Raw genomic sequence first — 13,157 nt, forward strand, 5'->3', positions numbered from 1 at the left:
GGTGCATTGCCTGTAATGCTAGAGTCATCTTATGGAAGAGGTTTGATGGTTAGCCTCATGTTACCAATGCGGAGTTTGGATGAACTTACTTGCCCAGTGACACACAGCCAACAAGTGGTACTACTGCAAATCCAGCACTGGTTCTTCTGGGAAATACAGAACTTGGGGTCTGATTCCATAGTAAAACAGTGTTTTAACAAAGTCAGGTTGAATGTATTAGTGATATGGGAACTACTTAGCAGATAGGAAATTTAAAGCATTTGGAAATATCTTAGTGACAGATGTTGGGCAAAAATGTTCCTATCGACTGCTGCTTCATTGGTCAAACTCAATTTCAGAAAGGTGCTGATTCACTGACACAGTTGTTTTGCATTGTGGCCAGATGCTTATTAACTATTTGGGATTTTTTTCCTCTGGATGCAGTCTGATGGGAAATTAACAAGTGACTTTTGTGCAAAGCACGGAGAAACAAGAGCAAGAGTTGGACGGGGGTGGGACAGATAATAATTCTGTTCATAAAGGAACTGCAGATCTCCCCACCCTTTGTTGAAGGAATCCAGGGTCTGCCAGTTGTATTGTCCTGGTTGACACAAACCTTTGTTGCTTGTCCCACTGTTGCCAAGTGACACTTTGACATTTGCATGGCCAGGAAGTGCTAGAAAATCAGGCTCTGACATTTCCCTGTGCTATTTTCATAGTAATTAGGAGCAGAAAAAATATTTTTAGAGTTTTGTCAGTAATTATTTATTGCAACTCCTTTCTTAACATTGTAAATAAAATTCTATTTTCTAGTTGCCGTGAATGTGAAGTTTCTGACATATACCAGCTCGTTGAAGACTAAGTAGATTTGTGTGTGTGCATATATGTGTGTTTGTGTTTATGAGACAAATTCCAGAAGTCTTCTTCATGGAAAAGTATTTTCAGTGAGAACATAATATGGGAAGAATTACTCATCATTACCCATTATTACATGCAAAAGTATAACACTTTCCTTGTTTGAAATGTATACAGATTGGTAATGTATGTGGAATCAGAAAAATCCCCACTTTGTTTGGAAGAGCACTAGAATAAAATAAGTTATGTTTTGCTTAGGATCTAATCTTGCTGCTGGGTTGCATATCAGCTCTTGTCCTATGTGTACTGGGTATATTTCATCTTTGAACCAACAAGAATCCATTAAAAGGGCATTACAACATGCCTATCAGTGGCTTCTCTGGCTTCCTTAAAATGTGAAGCACATTGTATTTTACTCTCTGTTGTTTCCTTTCATAGCAGCTCAGTAGGTTTTCCCTGGGAAGAAAAGCTTCATTACAATCAAACCATCCGGGGTATCCGGTCTCCACATTCACTGTGATAGGCACTGTATGTGTGTGTTTGGGGGTGCGGGAGTTCAAATTGAATTCGATATTGTCAGTTCTGTCCAGAATAATAAAAATGTCGCCAAAGAGAGTCCTGCATGAGGAGGAAAGAAGAAAGAAGGGCATTAAAACTATGCATAGTCACTTAGAAATCTATTCTGCTTCTCTCCAAAGTTTTTTTTTTTTTTTTTTTTTTTTACGAACGAGGCAATTTATTAACCCAGCATCATTTGTTCTAATGTTTCTTGTTGGCAGCTGCCACCTGTCCGGCGATTCTGTCCAGATCTCTCTGTCCCTGAGGTGTCAGTTTGCGGCCGCCATCTTGGTCCTTCTCCACCATCTTGAGCCCCTCCAGGGCTTGCAGGACCCGGCGGGCCACGCTCTTGGAGCCCCGGCTGAAGTGGCTGGGCATGACACCATTCCTCTGCCGCCCCCCGTAGATCTTGGTAAAAATATGGAACGCTTCACGAATTTGCGTATCATCCTTGCGCAGGGGCCATGCTAATCTTCTCTGTATCGTTCCAATTTTAGTATATGTGCTGCCGAAGCGAGCACTTCTCTCCAAAGTTTTAGGTTTGAAAGATTGATTTCTTGTCTATGGAATCAGCACCAAAAATATCAGTGAATTAGCAGCTATTGACCTCTACCTTGGGAACTTTCAGAATGGAATGTTGCATACGCTATTCCCTTGGTAGGTTAAAAAATGCTTTTCTTACTTGACATATTGCATAAGCTAACAGTTTCTGAAAAGCACGAATTGACGTTTCAGAAGCATTCGCTAAATGCACAGCAAGTGCAAAGTCATATTCAGAGAATTCTGCTGCACGGAATCGAGTGCAATGTGATTTAAGCATGCTGCAGAAATGCAAAGCTTGAGCTGTGCGTGTGCCTTGGAGTAAGAAGATCTGGAGAGTTTGACGCTGAACTAAGAGCCAATCATTGAGAGTTTCGTTTGCATTCCGCGCCACCAGCCTCATGGCAGTTAAGTACACTTGTTTGTGTTTGGGTTGAACAAGGGAGGTAGTTATTTCTTCGGTACGCGATCATCTGAGTTTCAAACATACACATAACCTTTACTTGCCTCTCTGAGGCCATTATGATGTGTATGGTCCGTCAATAGGTTACTGAATTTCTGACTGTGGAGTGGGAATGTCCCAAGCAAGCCTCCTCTGTTCTCTTCCAAATCCACTCACATGGACACAGGCAAGGTTCAGCTTCTCAATGGCTGTTTGTTGGAGGCTTCAGTTGCTCCACTATGTAGATCTCTCCACCGGGCTGCTTACCACATGGCTCCCTGTTTTCTCCCACAGCAAGGGGTCCCTAGGAAGGAGATTCCACAAAGGATCCAGAGAGCACAGGAGAGAAGGCATTCTTTTTCATCATCTATGACCACAAGCGACCCATTATTTCTGCTATATTTTACTGGCCACAGAGATCAAACCTGGTGCAATGTGGGAGGAGATTACATAAGGTTGTGAATAAGAGCAGCCAGGAACTGACTGCCAGTCTGTTGTTGGTTGGTGGTTTGGGTCGCTTTCTGGTAAAACTTTGTTTATGTTGTGTTGGTAAAGGATTGGGTAACAATAAGATATTCAGTGATGTTTACATTTAGTATTATATTTGCTTGTGGATTTTTGAAATAATGGAACTTCGTTTTATTATTCTTGAAGTCTCTTTTGAAGATAGGATTATGTTTAGTAAACTAATAGTTGACAAGTAATACATCTTAGAGAATGCGAGCTTACTGACACAGGCATAACATCAACAGTGCAAATATCCATTAGACGTATCTACACATGAAACAATTTAATGTATCCAGAACCCTTTACCACTTTTAATATGGTGCATTTAGATTTGCCTGGTCTTTCATTTTCAAAGTTATTAGAGGCTTCCTTCTCCTGAATTGCCTCTGGTTTGCCTAAATCCTCTGAAATAATAATTATGCAAAAAGTCTGCCTCGACTGAAAATGCTTTACTTGAAATTATTTGATGGACTTAAACTGTTTGAGACCCCTGTGTCCCAATTACGCTTCAAATAGCAGGAAGGGATATGTGTGATAACCGGTCTTGACACCACACTGCATTCCATTAGCTACTTTCTTTTATTAATTAACATCCTTCAGAGTATGGTTTATGGATGGGCTGTGAACGAAGTAAAGAGGCTGAGAAATAATAAAATCAAGTTAAGACACTAAACAAAACCTTGTGTTTGTGCAATAGAATACTCAGGAGCTTTAAGGAATGGAAGAAGGAATGTGTTCCAGTGATTAAGCAAATCCTATTCAGCTTGGTTCTCATTTCCTAATTCTATCCTTGAAGGCATTAGGAACTTGGCATCCTGGAGGAGAGCTAATGGGGATTTGAAGCGATAGTGAGAGGCTGCTGGGTTTGATGTCTTATATTTCAGACTAAGCGATAAACCAAACTAAACCCACTGCCATCAAGTTGGTTCAGACTTATAGTGGCCCTATATAAATCTTTATGGGAGCAGACAGTCTCTTCTTTCTCCCGTATATTAAGTGATTAATGAGTTTTAAAAGCAATGTATGCAGCAGATTAGCACAGCTTTTTCAGCAGTACTTTCTCGAGCTCTTGTAGGATGACAGTGTTGATGGGAAGGTACGAGTACTTTAGGGCATGATTTACACTCCTATGGACGAATTGACCCTCCTTCAAGGGTATGCTGCCCTTTCCTGAAAAAGATGTTTACTCCGAAAGATCTTGCTCAGAATGCAGCAAGAGACTGGACAGGCAGGACTCGTCAGAGAGGGGTATTTGGGAGACTGCTCCAGAATTTTTAATAGCTTCTCTCAACTTTGGAAATTTCAGGCTCTAGAAAGTTTTTGCTAATTTACCCCTTTGGCCGTAGTTTCTGATCTATCAGTGTATTTCGGAGATACTACCTCAAATAACTGGTAGGGTTGAATCCAGTCTTTAAGGCCTTCTTCAGGAAAAAAAAATGCATACTTACAAACAAAAAATTCATTCGGAAAATTAATATTTATTTACAATGAAAAAAATTCTCAGAACATTATACAGATGCTAGAAGGCTAACAATTGGTAAAAAAAAAAAAAAATCACAAAAGTCAGGAAAATAAGCCAGAATAACTTCTGAATCCAGAATTTATATCCTGTCCACTTCTTTGACAACCTCCAAATTTTTAGTGCTGAGTACTGTAAGTCAAATTCATATTACAATACAATATCAAGGTTTGTGGCATGGTGTTTCGACATTAAGTAATTTGGCACTGTGATGGGGTCATTTCTGGAAGTCATTGCTACTCCAGGAGGACCATCAATTGCCCAAGTGTACACAAACGTGACTGCAAGCCATGTAAACACATCACCCTGAACCCAAGTCCAGGAGTCCTCCACTCAACTTTCCCTTCTGGGCTACCCCACACTCCTGCGACCATTCTGACAGCTCCCAACAGGAGAGGGTGATGGAAAACAAGTCAGAGACAACAGCATGTATACACAATTACAACGATATTTGTGGCTAAACACCTCTTACAACCTTTAAAACAACCGAGCACTCACAAAACGGACACCCAGGGCCCTTCTCAAGATCTGCGCAAAGTAAGCGAGCCTGAAGTGGAAGCATCATTAGCGTCTCCAAAATCCACTTCTGATCCTAAAATGTGTTAACTGGCCTACAAAGGTGGGGCACCATTTGCTGGGACCTTTGCCTTACCACTTTCTGACCAGAGGTGGGCAACAGTAGAGCTGCAAACGTGCAGCTATAAATCCCTGATCAGCTGAGCCAGATCCAATAGAGTTCTTCTCTGCTGACTTCCGGGTGGGGGGTTGGTGCGGGGTGGGGGTGGGGGGGGGAAGGACATGATGATACCATTAGCACATAGCCACAGCTGCCGGCAACGTCCCTTCCTTCGGCCCCTCTCAAGTGAGCACTCGCTCCCACAAGAAGCGAGCCGTGCTACTTCAGGACTCGCTCGTTGTCCGTTTGCACCCATGGAGATCACGTACGGGTATTTGATTCTTTGGAGGCAGGATTGAAACAACTGCTGGCTTTCCAGTGTAGACGGGCCTGGAGCAGGATCAGAAAGTGAAATCATTTGCTTTTTGTGACCCTGGCCACCTAAGCAGTGACCATTTACATTTAAACACTGGGGACAACGCATCTGTCTTTCCAGGGCACCAACGTTTCTATCAGAAGCCATTCCTACCACTTTCAATGGGTATTAAGCATGTATCCTACCACGTAATGGATATTCCGGATTAGATTTTAGTTTAATCCATCAAACACGTCCCAAAGCATAAGGAATTTTGTGTTGTATCCACTCTGGGGGAAACTGTGCCGTGACCTGGAGCCTCAATACCCAGTTCTGGTAGGGCAAGGGAGCTCTGGGACCCAGCCTTTCAAGGTATCACATTCCTGTCCTGCCTTTCATTTTCCTAATTTCAGCTAATTATCAGCCTTACTTATCTAACACATAGCACAAAAGCTTAGCCATTTGCCCAGATCTGCAGTTCAGGTTTCTGACTAGTTTTAGGTTTCAGATCCATCCCCTTTCCTTTTATTAATCAATTCCTAGGTGAACAAAAGACTAATCTTTCTTGTCCGATTCTGAATTTTCACTCTTCCTTGGCAAGATTTTCTTATCTCTCCAGGTGGGAGGTTTGGGCAAACGCCACCTCTCCTGCTGTACAGAACACCTGGCTGAACTTGGAGGGTAGCATGGGTGGCTTGCACCCCGTGTAACCAATAGGCAGGGTGGTGCTTTTCTCTCCTCTGCTTTCAAGCGTGCGACACAACAGAAAATAAAAATCATGCACAACTTATGTGTATGTTTAATTCAAAAGCATTCTGTGTAGAGATGAAACTGAAATTTCATCTTAAATAGATCTATTCATTTGGTACTTTGGAGGCCAGCCAGGAAAGAGCTCCAAATGTGAGACCGCCACAGCACCAGGAAGCGCATGCGCCATGTGCCTCCAACCTATATATTCAAATGGCCAAGAGAACAAGCTTGAAATGCTCTCAAGCTGTGTTGTGGTTCATACGGCGAGATAAACAGAGGCCCCAGACTGTGCGCTGAATATATAAGTCATCAAAGCAATTTCAAAATCAATTCCGTGTCTGACAAGGAGCCAATCCGATTCCCTTGTGATTAGAATGACATGCTCAGGCCCTATGGGTAAAATTCTGACGGCAGGGTTTTGTACATGTTGGAACCTATGCAACGCCCCACCCCCACCCCCCTTCTCTCCACCAAGGGAAACCATAATGAAGCAATACAATGGGGTATCTGTGAGATCACTAACACATGGGTGCCATTCCACTGTGAGGGTACGGGTGAAATTCTAGTGACTGGGGAATCGAGTCCAAAACCGGAGCATTTCGAGTCTGGCTCCAACCATATTTATAACAAGCAGAAGAAACAATCATCACTGAATCGAGAGCTAATTGAAAGCAGGCTTCTTCTGGGATAGAGCGGTGTTTGTTTTGGAGAGTTGGTTGGGACAGAGGGAGAGTAACAGTGATTGAAACCCTGTAACAAACCCTGATATTTAATTTTTCTAAGGTAAAACAAAACCAAGCGTCCTAACCCAAGGCCAATTTGTCATTGAGATTTTCTACTTTAGTAACTTCTAAGCCTTTTCAGTGTTCTGAAAAGTTCTTTTGATTCCTTAAGATTGCATGAAACCTCCTGGGAGGCCCTGCCTGACAGCTTCTGGCTTCTCGATTGCCATGAGGCAGGGGTCAGGCTGGGCTCCCAGGTCCTTCCCTCTGGATGGATTTTCACGCCACCCCTTCCTCCCATGCCACTCGCCATTAATGCTGATGTCGATGATCCATTGTCATTATCGAACTCAAGAACACACAGCAAATACTCCTGATTAAGGACGTTTATTTATTTATATAGTCATTTTAAATCATTTTATTAGGGAATCATAAAACTCTTATCATAATCCATACATACACCAGTTGTGTAAAGCACATTTGCACATTCATTGCCCTCATCATTCTCAAAACATTTGCTCTCCACTTAAGCCCCTGGCTTCAGCTCCTTATTTCCCCCCTCCCTCCCCACTCCTCCCTCATGAACCCTTGATAAGTTATAAATTATTATTTTGTCATATCTTGCACTGTCCGATGTCTTCCTTCACCACTTTTCTGTTGTCCATCCCCCAGGGAGGAGGTTATATGTAGATCCTTGTAATCAGTTCCCCCTTTCCACTCCACCATTCCTCCACCCTCCAGTTATCACCACTCTCACGACTGGTCCTGAAGGGATCATCTGTCCTGAACTCCCTATATTTCCAGTTCCTATCTGTACCAATGTACATCCCCTGGTCTAGCCCGCTTTGTAAGGTAGAATTGGGATTGTGACAGGGGTGGGGGAGGAAGCATTTAGGATCTAGAGGAAAGTTGTATTTTCATCCATCATTGCCACACTACACTAAGGGAGTTTATTAGGGGAGTGAACGGGTGACAAATCAAGATCACATCAATACAGAGAAAGGAAGACAGACAGTGGTCCACAAAAACAGTTCTCTTCAGCCAGCATCCCAATCTCTCTGTCCCGCAACCTCTGGGCCACAGCGACCCTGGGCTTCTGCCTAGTAGGACAGGAAGCGCACATGTCGCTCAGTCTCACAGCCACATAGTCTCGGTGTCACTCCTCTTTCTCCGCCTCATCATTGCTGTGCCACAGTCTGTTGCCTCTGGCCTCAGCCTCAATCACTTCAGACGGATCTAGAATGTGTATTTCCGATGGTCCTAGGCTTTCTCTCTCTCTCTGCTCTTTCTTTAAAGATAGCTCATCCTTCTAGTCAACGGGGTTATAACTAAAACTGACCAATCCCCTCTATTAGTGTTCATCGTATTTGCATAGTCCCGCCCAATCATTTGGTGGGCCTTAGAGAGACATCAGTAGAAGCGCTGTATTAAGAAAATTTCACTCCACCACACAGATAAAGGAAAACAGTGAAAAATGAGAGGGGGAAAAAAATGGAGGGCTTGTTATATCTGCCTTCGTTTTGTAGCTGAACTCCTCTCTTTGGTCCTTCGCTTTTCCCGATGGAACTTCAGAACGAATTACCTCTGATCATTCTTGGAGAAATCGGAGTGGACGAATGTGCCACCACTGCGACTCTCATGCTAAGTCACTACCTCACTGTAAGAGGTGCAAGGGCCAACCTTTCTTCTCAGGCTTTATTTCACAGCTCTTTCAACCTCCAACTCTCCACCTACAACCACTACGTGTGCACTCTTGCTACCATCTGGCATTTCTGTGTGCCAGCCTCCTTCTCCTCTCTCGCACTGCCTGTACCAAGCTCTAGTCCCAACAAGCCTGGCTGGCTCTGTTGTGACCCCCCACCGCGTCCCTAGCACTCATGCTCCAAGGTGAGACAGGTAACTCAGGTAAAGGCTCCATACAAATCCATCATACAATTGAGACCTTGTGCTTCATTTGGCTTAGCTCCCATGACTGCACTGAGTGCTGTGGGCATTCCTGTACCTGGATAAATAATAAATAATATTGCTAAAGATGCTGGAGCCAAGCCCAGGTGAAATATCACTGAATGAAGGTCACAAATGTGGTTTGGCAGGTTTCCTGTGAACATTTCCATGAAAGGCAGTTGGAGAAAACAGCTCTGATTTTCTCAAGATGAAGCACCCTATGGGACACCCTCAGAGGAAAGGGGAAAGAAAATAGTCCCTCTGGTCAGATGTTGCCACTCTTCTGCTGAACAGCCAAACTCTTTTTCCTGACCGATGAGGCCGTAAGTGACCTGTCCACGTCTTTCCATTCAGCCCAGGGGCTTCCTGCTCCCTCAAACGCCAGCACAAAAGTTGTCTGCACTCTGCTGTTCCCTCGGCCTAGAACAGTCCTCCCCTCTACCTTTGCCTTCTTCTTACTAACCTGTTATTAGCTTTTTGCCTCTTTAGTCGATTGCTTTTGCCTCATCTAGTAATTTTTTCTTTCCCGTATTCAATGATGTCTATGTGGATTTCTGTTTTACTGATTTGCATGACTATTGTTACGGGATAAGCTCGATTTAGAAGACAGAAAGCGTGCTGTTTGCTCCCAGATATATCAGCTACATCTGACCTCCGGGATGCACTCAGTGAAGACGTGAAGAAAGAATGATGAATGAGATGGAAAGACCCACCTGTCGATGCTCATCGAAGTGTGTCTCCTTCAGAAGCATGCTTTTGGAGAAAAAACACAGCAACTGTAGTCTACCTGACATTATTAGACACTAAACTTACTTATGAAACCTGATGAGTTTTAGAATATTCAGCAAATAATAATCAAAACGTCATCTCACAAGACACCACTGATGGAACAAAACGGGATCTACTGCTGGTTGAGAGATGGTGCCAATTTCTAGTGAATTCAAGCTTTCTTGAGGATAATGTTGCCTCTCTAGAGGAAATTTATATTAATAAATAAATAAAACAAAAAGACTAAAGTAAAGGCTAAACAGAAAACCAAAAGACCAGCAATTACTTTGCACTGTTCACTCTCTCTTCTCTGTTTACATTCAAATTCACCACATTAAGATTTCTACTTCCTTTATTTAAAAAAAACAAAAACACTCACCTGTCTCTGTACCCACTGTCACATCTGCAGTTTTTATTTATTTGTTGTTTGTTTGCTTTTTCACTCTCATAACTGGCCTCCTGCCTCCATTCCTAACTTGATTTTATCTCTTCACGCTGTTGAAAAAATAGTATTTCTAAACTCAAAATTCATGATGCTCCCCAGGAAGGGCCCAGCGATCCCTTCTAGGGTTCCCTATTACATGCAAGTGAAAAGGTGCCTCATAAAGCATAACCTTTGGGGTTCTATCTGACTTAGGCTCATATGTTGACTTTCTTAGCACCAGGAAGCCATATACATGAGAGGGATCATGCTCTTGCTTGTCATCTAGTTTTGAACATCTAACCCCCTTTCCTGGAGACCCCATTCCCATCAAGACTCAATCACATCCTCTTCTCTGTAAAGTGATCCCTCACCCTAACGTCTCTTTGGTTAGGCCCTCACGCATCTCTCATCACGTCCAGTCTCCTCTTTAGGCTCGGCAAAGTATAGTGTTTACCTTTTGGCCTATTGTTCTCAGTAGATTGGAACTCTTGATCGCAAAGACAACACTCAGTTGTGCACGTGTCACAACTAAAACAAGGTCTGCCTGCCTAGTTGAAAGAAGAGAGAGAAACAGAAATGATAAACGACTGAATAGTGCAATGAGGTGAGATGATGAACACGTTGCAGGCTAGCCAAGGGAGCCCTGGTCGTGTAGTGGTTGTGCCATGGTGTGCATGCTCCGCAGTTTGAAACCACCAGTCACTCTGCTGGAGAAAGACTGTGCTTTCTACTCCAGTCTCCAAACCCCGCAGAGGCCACCATGAGTCAGCAATGACTCAATGGCCTTTAATGTGGGCCTTCCCAGAGGATAAAAAGACGTTTTATAAGCAGAGCATAAGAGTGAAATATTTGAAGCTGAGAAGGAAAGCAAAGGTCACATAACACTGCAGGGTTGTAGTGGGCAGTGGACAAAGAAAAGAAGCTCAAGTTAGTTTATGGAGCGCTTTGAATGCCAGCTCCTGAAGCTGGAGGTTTAAGGAGTCATGATTATTTCTGAGCAAGAGTGTAACATGAACTGATTACGGATCAGAAGAAATGATTGGCAGCAAAGTGAAAGATGGATTGTTGAGATGAAGAGAGGGGAGTAATAAAGCCAGTTGGAGACCCTTAGAATAATCCGGATGAGTGATCATGAGGCATGGGTGGGTACGGTGGCTAGGTGAAAGTGTTGGAAAAAGAGTTACTCTGAAAATAGAAGGGAGAGCTTTTATGTAAACAAAGAAGGAAAGGTTGTCTATGAGCCTAGGAGGATGCTAAAGGCCGATAGGAGTGGTGTTGCCAAGTTGAGAGCCCCAGAGCTTCGCCCTGCTCAGCACCCATCAGGAGAAGTAGGTTCCACACTCTGCATTATGATTTAAAAGGGATGTTCACAAACTGTGGGTGATCCTGTAAAGGAGAAGGAGTCTCGAAGTGGTGACCACTGAGAAATGAGTGGAAGAATCGAGTCTACATGTCAGTCATAGGGCAGTCAGGAAATGTCAGCCCTCAGTCTGCTTACTCATCTGTGTTTACAGACGTTGTTGTTGTTGTTAGTGTCTCTGTGTTGGTTCTGATTCACAATGACCCTATTTACAGCAGAAAGAAGCAATACTCCGTCCTGTGCCATCCTGACAATTGTTGTTATGTTGGAGTTTATCGTTGCAGCCACTGTGCCAATCCCTCTTGTCTTCCTCTTTTTCACCGCCCCTCTGCTTTACCCAGTGTGATGTCTTTCCCCAGGAAAGACATAGAATGGGGACACTGTCTGAAGGAGCCTCAGTCTCGTGGGAATCTCTGTCTCTGTTGTAGTGTTTTATTTCCATCTCCACATTCTCTTGCCCTGTTCATCTAGCTAACTAACTAAAACTAATTGTTTTGCTCTCTCTGGACATAGGATATTGAGCAGTCTCAAACCTGGGAGAAAGAATATCCTGGGTTCAGTCATTTATAAATTAGAAACTGCCCATTTCTGGTACCTAGGGGTAACAGAATATGCGGAGTCCTTAATAACAATATCAATGATAATAATGCTATAGTAGTTTAGACAATCAAAGCCACTACTTTTTTATTGCTTATTATGACCAGGCATATCTATCTATCTATCTATCTATCTATCTATCTATCTATCTATCTATCTATCTATCTATCTATCTATCTATATCTACATATCTCTTGTTCATTCTCAAGACTAGCAATTGGGATGAAGGAACTAGAGAAGTTAAGCAAACTGCCCAAGGTTGCACAGCCAATAAGGCATAGCGTGGAAGTTCTGAGATCTGACTTCAGACCCTCAGCCTCCAATCACAAAGCTGTCTTCCCTTCTTCTTCTGTAATGGGCCTGTTCACATCCCTAACTCACAGATCGAAGACTCTCAAACTTCCATTATGCCTTTAGACGAAAAATTCCCCAGGGACAAGGCTACGTTTAGAAACCTCTACAGCTGATACATAATATGAGAAGATGGGGGAAAAAGGAAAACTAGCTTATTAGTATTTTTCATATTGTGTACATGCTAAATGTTACTATTTTAGATATTGGGGGTTAAATAAAATATATTGTTAAAGTGCGTTTCACCTGGTTCATTTTGCTGTTTGAATTCAGTGCTGTGGCTCTTATTTGTTTCTAGTGAGCAGTGCAGTTAGAAAGGAAGAGGCTATGCCTGCCCTCTATGAGCAAATGAAGTTTCTGTTAAGAAACTTGCCAAGGAAGAAAACCAGATATCGTCTCCTAATTCTTCTGTCCAACTCTGGATTAAACAGCCACTGGTATATTTGCCTATTGTAGATGTGTCACATCAATGGAATATATGCTCATTTGTAATGACTTCTTTTACTAGGCATAATCTTTCAAGATTCATTTATGTTGTTGTAGCATTCCTTTTTGTTGGATTAATAATATTCAACATATGAGCATATGACATTTTATGTCCACGTGATGCGCATTTGGATTGTTGCTATGATTTGGCCATTATGAATATGCCATTACGAACACTTGTGTACACATTTTTGCATGGACACTTGTTTTCAGTTCTTTTGAACATATTATTTAGAACTGAATTTCAGGGTAAACTGATAGCTCTATATTTAGATTTTAAAATATCTAACAGATTGTTTGCAAAAGTGTATCATTTTACATTCCCATTGACAATATATGAAGGGGGTCTAGTTCCTTCACATCTGTATCAATACTTGCTATTAT

At 42.6% G+C, this 13,157-nt stretch overlaps 1 non-coding gene across 1 annotated transcript; it reads right to left on the reverse strand.

Moving 5' to 3' along the window:
• Nucleotides 1-1,806: 1,806 nt before the first annotated feature.
• Nucleotides 1,807-1,913, reverse strand: LOC142441910 (U6 spliceosomal RNA). The gene has a single exon (XR_012783189.1). It is a non-coding gene; the product is annotated as a U6 spliceosomal RNA (small nuclear RNA).
• Between the last annotated feature and the right edge of the window lie 11,244 nt (nt 1,914-13,157).

Source organism: Tenrec ecaudatus, chromosome 2 (assembly GCF_050624435.1).
Source record: "Tenrec ecaudatus isolate mTenEca1 chromosome 2, mTenEca1.hap1, whole genome shotgun sequence".
Taxonomy (NCBI): domain Eukaryota; kingdom Metazoa; phylum Chordata; class Mammalia; order Afrosoricida; family Tenrecidae; genus Tenrec; species Tenrec ecaudatus.